This window comes from Petaurus breviceps, unplaced genomic scaffold, assembly GCF_028583685.1.
Source record: "Petaurus breviceps papuanus isolate PSGF00001 unplaced genomic scaffold, PetGlider_PUasm1.0 111, whole genome shotgun sequence".
Taxonomy (NCBI): domain Eukaryota; kingdom Metazoa; phylum Chordata; class Mammalia; order Diprotodontia; family Petauridae; genus Petaurus; species Petaurus breviceps.
Genome location: NW_027185600.1, coordinates 1,148,670 through 1,163,625, shown reverse-complemented (window position 1 = coordinate 1,163,625; position 14,956 = coordinate 1,148,670).

The following is a 14,956-nucleotide window of genomic DNA, read 5'->3' as shown; positions in this document are numbered from 1 at the left end:
TCATAGAGGACGTGGAAGGGAATGAGACATCAGATTAGAAAGGTAGAAGGGGACTAGGTTATGAAAAGTTTAAAGAAGGAAAATTATTATATTTGATCCTGGAGGTAAAAAGGAAGCACCTGAAGTTTATTGAAAATGGGAGCTATAGGGGCGGCCAGGTAGCACAGCGAGTAAGAGCACTGGCTCCAGTGTCAGGATAACCTGGGGTTCGAATCCAGGCTCAGATACTCAGTACCACACCCAGAAATAACTGGCTGTGTAACCTTGAGCAAGTTACTTAACCCCAATTGCTTTAAAAAAAATGGGAGATATAGTCAGATTTGCCCTGTAGAAAAAAATGGATTATTCTGACAGCTGAGTAGAAAAGGATAGCCTGGGGTGAGGAGATCCTTGAGGCAAGTCAATAGAACAAGGAGTGCTCTTGTTAGAGTTCAGGTTTGATTTGATAAGGGACTACCCCATGGTGGTAGAAGCAAGATGGAAAAGAAAAGGGGACATACAGAAGAGGTATCATAGTAAAACTGACTTGGATTTAGCCACAGATTGGATATGACAACAAGAATGATGAATCAAAGATGACACCTGGGTTATAAATCTAAGTGACTGAGTGGATAATGATGCGTTTGACAATAACAGGGAAATTAGGAAGAGGGGAGGGTTGAGGGGAAAGATAATGAGTTCATTTTTGGATATGTTGAGTATAAGATGCCTAAGGGACATCCAGTCTGAGATGCCAAAAAGATGGTTGGAGATGTGAACCTGGAGATCTGGAGAGAGGCTACGGTTCCATGAGTAGATGTGAGAATCAGAACAGAGATGATAATGGAATCCCCAGGAACTGTTGAAATCTGTAAGCATAGAGGGAGAAGAATTGCCAGGACAGAGCCCTGGGAGTTACCCATTGATAATGATATCACCGGGACAAAGATCCAGTAAAGAAGACTAAGGAGTGGTTCGACAGGAGGAGAAACAGGACAGAGAAGTGTTAACAAAAGCCTAAAAAGAGAGTATCAAGGAGAAGAGGGAGATTGCCCTTGGCAGCAGTTGCAGAGATCAAGAAGGATGAAGATTAAGACTAGGTCATTATTAGTTTTGGTGATTAAGAGATCTGGGTATTATATTTTAATCCTTAGTTCTAGCTCAAGTTCAAATGTTTTCAAACCTTTGCTAAGGTTCAGAGGGCACAGTGTCAGGACATTGGCATTGCAGAACCACAATCTTCTGCTGTCTAAGAAAAGCCTGATCATTAATTACCCAACCCAATAACAGAAAACTAACCATAGCCAAAAGGCCAGCATCAGACACAGCTCTGGCACACAAGACTCCCAAGAGGGAAGTAAAAAAAAAAAATGCTGACAACAAAAGGCTCCCTGGTTGACCTTCTGAGAGAACCTAACTAAAATTTAAAGTTCACATTCAACAACTACTAACAAGAGCGCAAAATATATATCCTGAATGACTCATGGTGAGCATCCATTATTGTACCTTCACTGCAATGAAGAGCTATCCTCAGGGTCTATGGAGGTATTGAAGACAGTTTGCCCCTACACTAATGACCAGCTGAGATTGTCAGGCTTTTTCAGTTCTTATGTCAGTTATTAACTTTTTTTTTCTTCCTCCCCCTAAAATTGTCACCTATCACTTTTCATTGCTGTCAGTGTATTTCCTTTATTATCTTCCCTCTCTTTCTGCTTGTTCTCCCTACCTTTTTCACTTGGATACTTCTAATCTCCCCTGAACTGAGCAGTCAGATAATAAAGCTTAACAGACATTTTCCCAAAAAATAAGTCAACCAAAGGATCAGTAAGCTCTGAATGAGTGCATGAAAGCTCCTCTGAGTAATGTATAAGAACTGGAGTATATGAACTTTGTGGCATCAATTTTAGCCACTCAAAGTCCTTCTTGGTTTACACATGTGTTCCAGACAAGATTGCTAAATAAAGAACCTGAAAAAAGCTAGATATCATGATAGTTTAAAATTATAGGGTGTTTTCTACCTTTGATTTTACACTGTTTCTTAACCATAGACTTATTTTATTCTGAATAAGTCCTTCTCCATGCTAATGCAGTAATAAACATGCATTCTTTAGAGATGTTAGCAACTGGTTAACAAAATCCTGAGACAGTTTGCCCTTAAGCCACTATAATGGGGATTCTACAACTAGTCCTGATTGTCAGGTAAATACATAGAACCCTCCACAAGTTTCATAGCTTCAGACCTAAGCTGGCTCCCAGCCAAGTAAGCATTACAGGACACACATAACCATCTGCCTGTGGGAATAAATTCCTCCTAAGTGAGGGTAAAAACAAGTATTACAATCTATATCTTTTTATAATCCAGTTTTCTATAAGATGTTTATAAAAACCTATTTTCTGTTTTGGGGGTTATTTCTCCCTATTCCTGTGGCATGCATTATATAGCTTTGCTTTTATTGGAAATGTAGATAAATATTGTACTTTCTGGGTAATGGTATCTCTTTTTCCCAAGGTGTTAATTATTCTTTCCTGACTATAATGATGATGATTTTTGGTACTTTCTCTGTTAGACTTGGGAGGACTATTACTTTAGTGACTGTTTCCTCCTAAATCTGTTGCCTCCAACTGGAAATATGATGCTATTAGAAGGTACTTAATAAATACTTGTTTAATTAAACTGAACTACTTTTAGCCTCATGCTCTAAAAATGCAGGTTCACCATCAGCATGATGAACAAAAATTTGTCATGTTATTCCATTCGATTATATAGTTTCCCAAGAAAAATAAATATCATATACTTCTATTACCAATCTCACAGAGATAGGTTAGGAGGAAAGTACTTTGAAGACATAAGGCACTAGATAAAGTTATTAAAATAACAGAGAGTAACCATAAACTATCATTTAGGTGGACACATCATTTTATCAGCATACTTATTCCTTCCAGCTTTCTCATGCTAATTTTTCCAGGATGCAGATCTCAACTCATCCATAGCTTCCTTATATTATTAGTTTGTCTCAGGAATATCAATGTACTACTCAGGCTATCCACCTACAGTCTCTCAATCCTACAGGATTGGCCTCTCCACCTTTTCCCATCATACATATTAAAATCTTTTAAATGACTACTCATGAAAATCATTATAAAAATTCTGCAACCTGCTCACATCTACCACACATCTGTCTATTGTGCTTTAGATTTTTCTATCATTTTGATATTTCTAAAATTGCAGGTTCCATGTTCCCTAGCCATATCTAGGATGATATCCATTGTGGGAATGTTGATGTTAAAGAGTTGGGCAAAAATCATAAATTAATTTACTATTACTTTGGTGAATTTTGATTTCATTAGTAAAAGTCCTCCCACCAGTGCAGATTACAACCTTTCTGTCTTTTCATCTGGTGTAATTCTTTGAACTTTATTAACATAGTAAAACTCTCCAAATTATGTATCCACTATTAAAATGAAAGGTAATATCTAGGTACAATTAAATACCTTTTCCCCACTAATCTTAATGTTATCTCTATATAATCTAGTTCTTATTCTCCCCATCCCTCCAGCTTGAATACTACCAGAGTTCTACTCAGCCTAGCTAAGTGAGTGGCACAGTAGAGAGAGTGGTGGGCCTGGAGTCAAGAAGATTCTTTGAGTTTAAATCTGGCCTCAAGCACTTACTAGTTGAGTGACCTTGGGCAAGTCACTTAACACTGTCTTAGTTTCCTCATCTCTAAAATGAGCTGGAGGAGGAAATGGTAGATCACTCTAGTATCTTTGCTAAGAAAACCCCAAATGGGGCCATGAAGATTTGGACAGAGCTGAAATGATTGAACAACAAATAGTTCTATTCAGTAAAGAGAATTAGAAAGGTATAGTCTAAGGCTAAAAATCAGAAAAAGTGAGTTTGAAACCTAGCTCTGAGATTTGCTAATTTTTTAATTTTTGGTATCACTAAACGTCACCAAACTTCCATTTCTTCATGCTCAAAATAGGGGCGATATTTATAATATCTACTTCACATATTTGTTTTTGAGGATTAAATGATTATGTATACATATATGTATATGTACATATAATATGAAAGTACTAAGTAATTTTAAAATTATATATTATTTTATTATATTATTTAAATTATATATGTATCTAAATATAAATCATTAGATTCAAACAAATTCATCATTTATCTCCTCCTTAGAATTATACTCTCTTAGTGCCAACTAGTAGTATCTTCAAACAGTATGTCAAAATTGCTTTCAGATATCAGCTTCGACTAGTCAACTTTTCTCTGTCAGAACTACAATCTATGTCCTGTGTTTAGGTTGTTCAAACAAAAAATAAGGCTTTATTTGATTTTCTAAGCTTTTCTGATCAGCTAGAAGATGGTTTGTATTAGGGCTTGAAGGCATGGTCAGAGGAAATCAATTTACCAGCCTACACCTTTGAAAAATGCACATAAAGAGTAAGTTCTATTTCTTCCTGTGATTTGCTGGATGCCTCTTTCACTAGTCTTTCTATGCCATACCTGATGTTCTCTACACTATCTAGATGTACAGTTTTATCTGAGCAGTTTTTCCCCTTGCTCCTCTATTTTTAATTTTAAAGCATTCTTCTCAGTCTTTATAAGTGTAGCAGCAAGCACCCCAAGCTTCCTCAGGGTTTGCAGCTACCACAGGTTCTTGGATCTGCTTTGTTAAAGGAAAGCAACTCAAAATGGGTTAACAAGCTTACTTTAATCAGTCAGACATATATCGTTTACCTTGTTCAGGAGAAAAGGTCAGCACCCTGAACCTCAAAGTATACAGGCATAATTATCAAGACAGAAACATCAAGTAGACAGATTTCCAAACTGTCCAACCACTACATCCATACCCAGTCAACATCTGGGTTTCCACATTTTGGGTTTTTCAAAGCCGGGGGACTCTCAACAACGGCTTCCCAGAATTCAGATCAAATCACAGAACACTTCTCAAAGTGAGTCCCAAAACAAAGCTACACATCAGGGCTTATATAGCCTTCTCCTGGCTCAGAGAATGTAACAACCTTATTGACTCACTGGCCAATCAAGAAGTATCTACTGAAAAACAAGCCTCCCACCCCAGGCTTCAGGTGCACATTAGCCTAGGGGCAGGGAAGATCTTTAAAATTTACATTCTTATTACAATAAGATACACCCCATTTATAGCCAAGACCCAATCTGCATCACTATATCTGACTCACGGTCAAAAAAAAATCCCATTTTTGATGGCATCCTTGTAACCAGTACTTGTTCTCTTACCATGTCCCCTTTTTTCATCCAGTGCTCCAACTTTCAATTGAAATAAAAATTTAAAAATAGTACTGAAGAATTCAAATTTCATTGCTCTATCAAAGACTCTACCGTAACTAGAAATGCTTTCCAGCTTTCTTTTCAAATATTTTTTCATTCCTGCATGAGTCACTAGAAGTGGTTAGCTATCAGCAGGTTTGAAAAGATTTTTTGCTTTGTGATCCTGGGTCTACTAATACTTAACCTAATCCTTCCCTCCTCTATTAATTGTTTTTACCTGCTAATTTTCCAACAGGTTGGTGACCAATGATTAGGCAGTACAACCTCCTGACAGAGAAGTTATGAATTTGGAGTGCAAAATGAGGCATGTATTTTTTGGACATGGCAAATGATGGGGATTTGATTTGCTTGACTATGAATATTTGTTGGAAATATTTTCTTTTCTTTTTCAATGGGGTGTGTATGGAAGGGAGAAGAAATAAATTTTCATTAATTAAAAAGGAAAAAGGCTATTTGCTAGAATAGGCTACAATTAGTAACCTCTCCTGTCTATTTGCCAGCTCATATTCTGCTGCTTCCTTCAAGTCCCCTTCATGTTACAGAAAGAGAAACTCTGTATTAGTACTGAAACTAGAACCAGGTATCTTAAGGCTCAACCTGTTGATCTTTTCTGTATACCAAGTGGCCTGCCTCAGGTTATAAAAAGTGGTAACTGGGTAAAGAAGACGGCCAAGTAAATGTGGACAGAGCCTGTGGGAACTTCTTCTCTGTAAAGTGGAGGAAAAAAAGGAGGAAGAGGAAAAGGAAGACGAGGAGGAGGAGAATGAGGAAGAAGAGAGGGAAGAGAAGAAGGAGGAATAGGATAAAGAAGAGAAGGAGGAAGGAGAGGAGGAAGAGAAGGAAAAGAGGAAGGAGGAGGAGTAAAAAGAGGAGGAAGAGGAGGAGGAAGGGGAGGAGGGGAAGGGGAAGGAGAAAGGAGAGAGGGAAGATAAGAGGGAAGGGGAGGAGGAGGGAGAGGAGGGGGAGGGGGAGGAGGAAGAGGAAGAGGAAGAAACAGCAGCAGCATGGGAAGAGAAAGCACCACAACCAAAATCATTCAATATTCTTTAAAAACACCTGTAACTAGTTCATTTACACTATAATTCAAGTAAACAAACATTGTATTATTTGCTTAACATGTATGTTCCTAATCAATGTTATTTACAAAACATGTGTGGCAGGATATAATTAAATATGTACAAAGTTATACAAAGGATTGATTTTGTCAGCATGGAAAATTCCCACTGTGGGAACTTCCTCTACTGCTGCAGATCAATGTCCATTTTTGCTTAATACAGAGGTATCAAAAACATGGCCATTGTGGCAGCAACACTTTCTGGTGCATCTAGAAGCAGACTAAAATGTAATTGGAAAATATATAACAAAATTGATTTTAAAAAATACAACAGAACATAGATAATGTTAACATAGGGTTTTCTAAGTGAATCTGAAACCTTCAGGGATTCTTTTATATGGTTTCACAGCTTCCATTTCTATTTGAGTTCGACACCACTAGCTTATTAGATAGGTCCTAGCAACTGTAACTAATTCACAAAGAGGTTACGTCATTTGCCTTGAATAACAGAATTCTAAGTAGCAAAGACAAGATTTGAATCTTTGTGTTACTGTCTCCAAGTCAAGGACTCTATCATGATACTTAGCCTTTATGCACAAAGATGAAGATACTGAAATGGCCCCACTGTATTGCACTGTTTGTTATACCTTGCACTGGAAATGCTGACGTTGGATAGAATGAGTTACATCATGAGAGTGGCTTCCTGACATGCCAGAAATGTGTCTCTGACATGATTTTTTTAAGCTCCAGGGGCTGTCAAAAAAGAATCTTTGGGGTTATTAGCTGTTCATATTCTGACAGTTAGAAATGTTCTCCTGAGACATAGGAAATTCAATGTGAGCTTGACGTAACAGGGCTAAATTTCTTCTCTAACAGAAACTGTCTTCTATGAGAAGTCAATCCACCAGATACAAGAAGGGAAAAAGTAAATAAATTTACCTACATATGCAATCCCATCTACTTTAGTGACAGAAAAATTAAATAGTCTAACATTTACTGAGTTATAAAGAAAAGAGCACTGAATTTGGAGTCACAGGATGTAAGTTCTAATCCCATTTCTGCCGTTACTACCTATGCGACCTTGGACAAGTTTCTTCACCACTGTAGGCTTTATTTGTCTCATCTATAAAAGTAATGGGTTGAACTAGGTGATTTCTATGCTCTAAATACCTATGGCCTTACAATCTACCTTCTGTTGTTTCTTTTTTCCTTTACTTGTTAGCCTTTCCTATATTATATGGAAGACTCTTCCATGTTAAATATCATGACTCAAGTTCATCAAAATCACTCTATAAGCAACTACCCACCTTAAGTAAATATTAAAGTATTGATACATCATAGATTTTGATATCATTAGTGTAGTAATTTTCCTCCATTAGATTTCAATCATCTGTGCTCTAGTAGAAAAGTATTCATTTCCTGCAGCTAAAAGAGGTTGTCTTTCTCACAGTCACATAAGTAGAATCCTTGATTCTAGGTATGTTTCACTATGGGTTTGATTGGTTCAAGAAATGGTTGATAGTTGTAACAACTATGATAGTAAGAACTCTACTAGTCACTAACATATGTCTTAAGGAGATCAAATTTTTGCATCTTTCTTTGCATTAATATCCTTTCTTTAAAATCAAAACAAAACTTTCTTTAAAAGCATATCAAAATAGAGCAGTGGACATGTGAATGGTACAAAACCCAGCATTCAACAGACAGAATTCAAAGTGGGAATGCCAACTCACTTCAGTTTCACCTGGATAAAGTCAAACATTCTGAGCCTGGATGTTAGTAGAATCACCCTTGCATAATCATTGCTGTCACAAAATGAAAACTATGTTAAAATTACTGATTGCCCAAATAATTTGCATGCTAGTGTATTGTATGTCGCTCACCTTAAAACTTAATTATACTAATTCTTTAACTGTTTTGTAATTGTTTCATGGCCATACATATCCCCAATGCAAGGAAGTGGGTTCCCTCATGATATGTGGAAATTATTGTGGAATCTGGAGAAATGACAGAATTCCTAAATTTCGTCTGCTTTTTGTGTTCCCTACCCCTTCGGGGTTCTGTTAGCTTAATCAAACATGCGAGTTTATCTGTTCCTGAGTTACCCACTGGAACAGGACAATCAGGAGCTGCCATTGATTATGTGCAACCAGAAGCAGCAGAAGTGGTTAGATCTGCCTCTTCGTTTACATAATCCTGGAGAATACAAGCTTTTCATTATATTTTTCAACTTTTTTTAATCTTCCTCAACATCTAAGTCCTATATTATGCCCGTAAGGACAACTCAATAATTACTTTATAGAATGATAAGAACTTCAACAGCATATAACTCATTTAACCCAGCGTCCTCATTTTCAGAAGGGTAGGGGCAGCTAGGTGGTACAACGCATAGAAAACCAGGCCTGGAGTCAGGGAGACCTGAGTTCAAATTTGGCTTAGACAGTTACTATCCATTTGACCCTGGGCAAGTCACTTAACCCTGCTCGCCTCAGATTCCTTAGCTGTAAAATGAGTTGGAGAAGGAAATGGCAAACCACTTCAGTATCTTTACTAAAAAAAAACCCAAATGGAATCCTAAACAGTTGGCCAAGACTGAACAACCACAACCTCATATTGAGATGAAGAAACATTCTCATAGAAATAAGAAGAAATAAGCCCAAGGTTACATGAAAATGATTGTTGTTGTTGATACTGTTGTCAACAACACCAACAACACTAATAATAATAGCCATCATTTATATAACACTTTAAGTTTTGTGAAGGACTTTATAAATATCTCATTTTATCCTCACAAAAACCTATTTTATAGATGAGGAAATTGTGGCAGGTCTTCCTGATCCAGTACTTCATCAACTCTGTCACCTTGTTGAAGGACTTGTATTTGATTCCACATTCTCTGATTTCCATTCCTGTATACTTTCTATTATACCATATTTTAATTCAAAGAAAAATATTCATAGAAAACTGTAGTGGCAATTTGGGGTGTCAGGCCATCACAGCAGTGTCTTTGCTACTATCACACTCACATCTTGTAAAATTGTTCCAGCTATCGGTAATAAATATGCATTGTAGGCAAAGAGAAAAAGAAATATCAGCTTTTAGAAAGGGCCTTTTAAAAATAATAATTATTATGAACTTGCATGAGGAACTCTTAATGATCAGCATCAAAAATTCCTCCACCAGGGCTGATTAGTAACTAGTCTATAACATGTATAGTCTCAGAGAATTGCCTGGAGGTACTGATAGGTTAAACAAATTGCCCAATTACAGAGTTCAAACTCATCAGTCAGGACTTTTACCCAGGTCTTCCTAACTCTCCCAATACACCATGCTGCTCTTAATCCAATTCCTCATTTTACTAATGAGATCTGAATCTATTTTTGTTTCAGACATGCAATTTTATTGCTATTGAGAAACCATGTTGGTGAAACCCCCTCCTCAATTAAAGTTCTGCAAAAGTTCAGCAATTTATAGTCTTGGAGAGCTGCTTAGAGGCAGTAAGAGGTTAAAAGACTAGCCTGGTATAAAAATATTAAGACCTGAACTCAATCCTTTTTATATATTATTTTATCTTTTTTCCAATTACATGTAAAAACAATTTTTAATATTCTTTTTTTATACAAAATTTTGAGTACAAATTTTCTCCTTCCTTCCCCTCCCTTCCCTAATACCTCCCTAAGATGGTAATCAGTTGGATATTGTTAAACCCAACGCTTCATGACTCCAAGGCTGACTGCATCTTCCAGGCAGCAACACCCTTCAAGTCTACCTCTTTGAGAACTTGAAGTATATCACAGCTAAAGTTAGACATGTGACTAAGGGGAATATGACAACCCCAATGATTTGGGCCTTAGTCTCAGTTTCCTCATCAGTAAAATGAACTGGAGGAAGAAATGACAAACCACTCCAGTGTCTTTGCTGAGAAAGCCCCAAATGGGGTCACAAAGAGACAGATATGATTGAAATGACTGAACAACAACTTTTTAGATAGGAAAAATGACACTGAAGTCCCTAAGGCATTTGCCTAGAACTCCTATTGGAGTCAAAGTACCCTTCACTTCTAAAACTTTTGTGATGACTGCAGTTTGTTACCCTGAAACATTCCAGAAGAAATGGGATCATTCCTGTGTTCACAGGACTCCTGTAGCACTATTTGGAAGACAAAGATCAGAAAATGAAGGAAGGAACACAGATGGGGAAAGAGGAGTGGAAATCAATGAGTAGAGAATTCCCTGGGAATGTTAATAGCTCCACCCACACACAGATGAAGCCTAAATGAAAACCTGAACAGTACTTTTCACTTTTGCCCATTTGTTCACATTGCTTATAGAGTGGGATTGGCCTTGTTAAAACTGTTTATTTGCTTTCGTCTCCCCCATTCATTTCTCCTGCTTTTCTATTCCTTGCTTTTACCTGCTTTGTTCTTCATTTGTCAGATGGAGAAAATAACTGTCCTGGATACTCATAGAATTTTTATGAAAATGAAATGAACCAAAGTACATGAAAATGCTTTGAAAAAGTTAAAAGCTCCTTATAAATGTAAGCTATTATTATTATTTATCACTCCCCTCCCGCTAACTACAATCACTTTAATGCAACCAAACAGATGGTTTGCTTCATAGGAGCAAAAGACTATTCTAGGAATGCAGAAATTATGAGGGGGTGGGGTTGGGTTAAATTTAGAACATCAGTGCTTATAGTCTTCAGAAAACTCGAGTTTTCTGACCCTGTCTTTTTTCCCATCCAATAGACTGACTTTCCTAACTGCACCTTCTCCTGTTGCTTTGTGTCTGATTTCTTCAGTTCTTCCCCTTTCTTTGAACCTCTCAAATATGAAAATTCTATGCGTTTCAGTTACTTAGCTGATATTTGCAAAAGCAACCTCAAGAGAATCCCTCCCCTATTAAAAGCCTGGAATAACCCTAATACCAGAGCTGCTGCCTTGCTGCAAAGAGTGAAGAATGGACCCATGAGAAGCAGTGTGAGTTTGACATATGGGTCTACTTCAAAGTGCAACTTCTCACAAAACCATCATAGACTGACTCATCTTCCCGCCTAATACTCTCTGGTCATATCCCTGGTTAGACCCCTTTCTTACCCTTTCCCAAATCTACCTTGGTGGTGCCAGGCCCAGCCCTAGTATTCTTCTCTCCATATCGCTAGCTCCCCTCCCTTGGGTATTTTCAGTTAAACTTTCACGCCTCCCCTTGCACTTAGTAGATAAAAGGACTTACTACATTTGACATTAATTGGATTAAATAATTCTTCTGTTATTCTTCAGGTCTCCAGTCTGCTAGACTGAAAAAAAGATAACCAAGAAAAAAAAAGATACAGATCACAAATCTTGAAAGTAAGATTCTTAACTTTTTTTGTGTGTCATGGATTTCTTTGGTAGTCTGAAGGAAACCTAAGGAGAGTTTCTCAAAATAACATTTTTAAAGGCATTAAATAAAATGTGAGTACAAATGAAGCCAACTGTCCTGGAAACCAAATGTAAAGGAATGTAATTATCGCTGTATCTATCTATCCACCTAATAAGTTCACAGACCCCAGGTTAAGGATCTTTGTGTTATGTTATTACCATCCAAGTTGTGAGAATCAGCAGGCTACCAGATTCCACTACCCGAAGGTTTGGGGTCATTCTTATGGCTATAGAATGAGGAATATAATTCTTCCCTCTCCCCCTTTATTGTGTCTTCACTTCTTTGTCATGAATTATTCCAGCAGCAGTAAGTAGACTCTCAAGCCAGTCTTGGGTGCAATAGAAACTGTATTTTAATAAAGACTAGCATCAAGCAGTGGGAAAAGCATGAGATTTGAAGTCAAAGGACCAGATTCCTAGCTCCATATCTGAATTCACTACCATGATTTGCAAGTATAAGGTTTCTGTGCAATGTACAATCCTTTAGCTGATTCCATTTTTTTTTTTGTCTTTTTGGAGTCAGGAAGTGTCTTGCAATTGGGGTTAAGTGACTTGCCCAAGGTCACACAGCTAGTAAGTGTTAAGTGTCTGAGGCCTCATTTGAACTAAGGTTTTTGTGATTCCAGGGCCAATGCTCTACTCACTGCACCACCTAGCTGCCTCGGTACTTCCATTTCTTAACCACAAACCATATCTTCCCATTCTTTGTTTTTTTGTCCTCCCCTTTGCCCAATCTCACTTCTCAGGGCCTCAGTTCACTAACCTATAAAATGAGACGATTGGGCTAAATAGTCTCAAAGTCCCTTCCAGATCTAGATCTCATTATCCTATATTATCCCATGATACGAAGAACAAATTAAGTGACATGTATTATATATTTTAAATGCTTCATTAAACATTTTCTATACTTATACTAATTGTATTACCTGAATGACATATTATATAATCAGTTAGTCAACAAACATTTATTAAGCAACTCTTAAATGGCTCTAGGAATAAATTAAAAATAAAAGAATCCCTGAACTCAAGAACCAATTAAGTCTTGAAGATGGTTTTAAAGTCCTTGAGGGAAAACTAGATTTACTTGGCCTGGGGATAACAGGACAACCAGAAAAGGGCAAAGGAAGGGAAGGGGGGATATGAAATCAACCTTTAATGAAGAAAGGGCTTTCAAGCATTCCTGATAAAAAGACCAAAGCTAAGGAGAAACTTTGGAAAGCAAAAAGAGGCATTGAGAAAAGCCTAGAAAGTAAGTTTATTTGAGCAATTAGTAGGAGAAATATGATAATGCAATCTAACATTCTCATAGGAGCAGACTACCTTTAGAACCTTAATATCTTCAAAGGGCATTAAGAAAATAAAGTAAGAAAAAAGTTAGAAAGGAAAGCAGAGGACCTGGGAACAGGAGATTCTATTATGGGACTCTTAGGGAGAGGAGGGGAAATAGAAGGCAGGTGCTTTGTTTTAAGTACACTAGTGTAGAAAGGAGAAATAAGTCGTTATTTCTGATAATAGAAGTATGTGAAAAGAATATACAAACCCAGAGGAAGAGTGGGGAGCAGGCAAAAAATGAATTTCACTCCTGTCTGAACAGTCCAAAGGAGGGTTAAATACACAACCTGCATATGCATACTTGGGCACACATGTGTGTGCACAGGCACACACATACACATACACATTCACAGAGGGTGATGTAAAAATATATCATATTCAACAGGAAATAGATGAGGACAGAGAGAAGCAGAATTCAAATGGGGAAATTAACCAAGGAAAGCATAATCATAAGCAAAACAAACTTTATCATCCTGAATCTGCCTTCTCTAAAGGTACCAATGACATCTTAATTGCTAAATCTAAATGCCTTTTCTCATTCCTAATGTATCTAGACCTCTAGGCAGTATTCAATGCTGTCCATCATCTCCTCCTGGATTCTCTTTCCTCTCTAAATTTTCACAGTATTGCTCTCTCCTATTTCTCTCTCTGTCAATCTGACCTGTACTACATTCCCTGTGCTGGTACTTCCTGTCACACCCAATAACCCCAAGGTTTTTGCTGTGGGCCTTCTTCTACTTTCCTTCTATACTATCTCACTTGGTGACTTCATCAGCTCCCATTGGTTCAATTATCATCTCTATATAAATGATTCCCAGATCTACATATCCAACGTTAACCCTTTTTTTGAGCCAAAGCAGAGCAGTAGAGGGACAATGATGGAATGGCTTTTCCATCCAGACAGGAACAGGCCAAGCCAGGAAATTGATAGAGGGAACATAATGGAATGGCATGTGTGTTTCTGTCCCCTGCAGGTAAGGAAAGGCTAGGGAAAGAGACTAAATAGCATGCCATGATATAATATTGTGTGACTATATGTCTATTCCCTGCAGGCAGCAAAAGACCAGGTAAAGAGGCCTGAGGTGGAATTCAATCTCTCTGTGTCCGTTGAGAACAGAATGAGGCCAAGTGAGGAATATTGACTCCTGATTTTTTCTTGGATCAGTTATTCTCTTAACCTGTAACTATATAATGTCTCCTGGTAAAAAATAAATAAATAAAGAAGTACATTTTGTTCATACGCTAACAATGAATCATTTAATATATATTAATACCCTTATGGTACAAAGGTACTGCTACATAAAATCAAAGTGATTTAACATGTAAAAGCATACTTTTTCAATTAGGATAAAGTATACACAAATTGTAATGTGTAATAGCATCACAACATACTCAGGGGTTAGGCTTTAAAGTTTGTATGTAATGTGAAAATTGCATATACTCAAAATTATCTAATCCCTCTCTTGAACTCCTTTAATTTCTCATAAGGTACTGTAGACATGGTTTTACCAGGGGCTGATCAAAAAGAAGTCAAGTTTGAATTGCTAATGGCAGAGGGGCACAGACAACCCCACAAGGCATCGAGCATGGAAACCTACCCAGTTCTAGGAAAGCAGTGCTCTTTTCTTTATGAAGGGCATGAAGTCACCCCAAGAGAGGATTCCCTAAGCTTCACAATTCTAGTAGCATCCAGTGAGCTCTCCCTGACTGTAACCCAATATCTAGCCACGATTCCCAAAGTATTAATGATGAAGAATCTGCCCACCTTTTTAGAAGAGAGGTAGTAGACCTAATATACAGAATGAGACACGTTTTTGGAGATGGCCAATGGAGAAATTTGTTTTGCTTG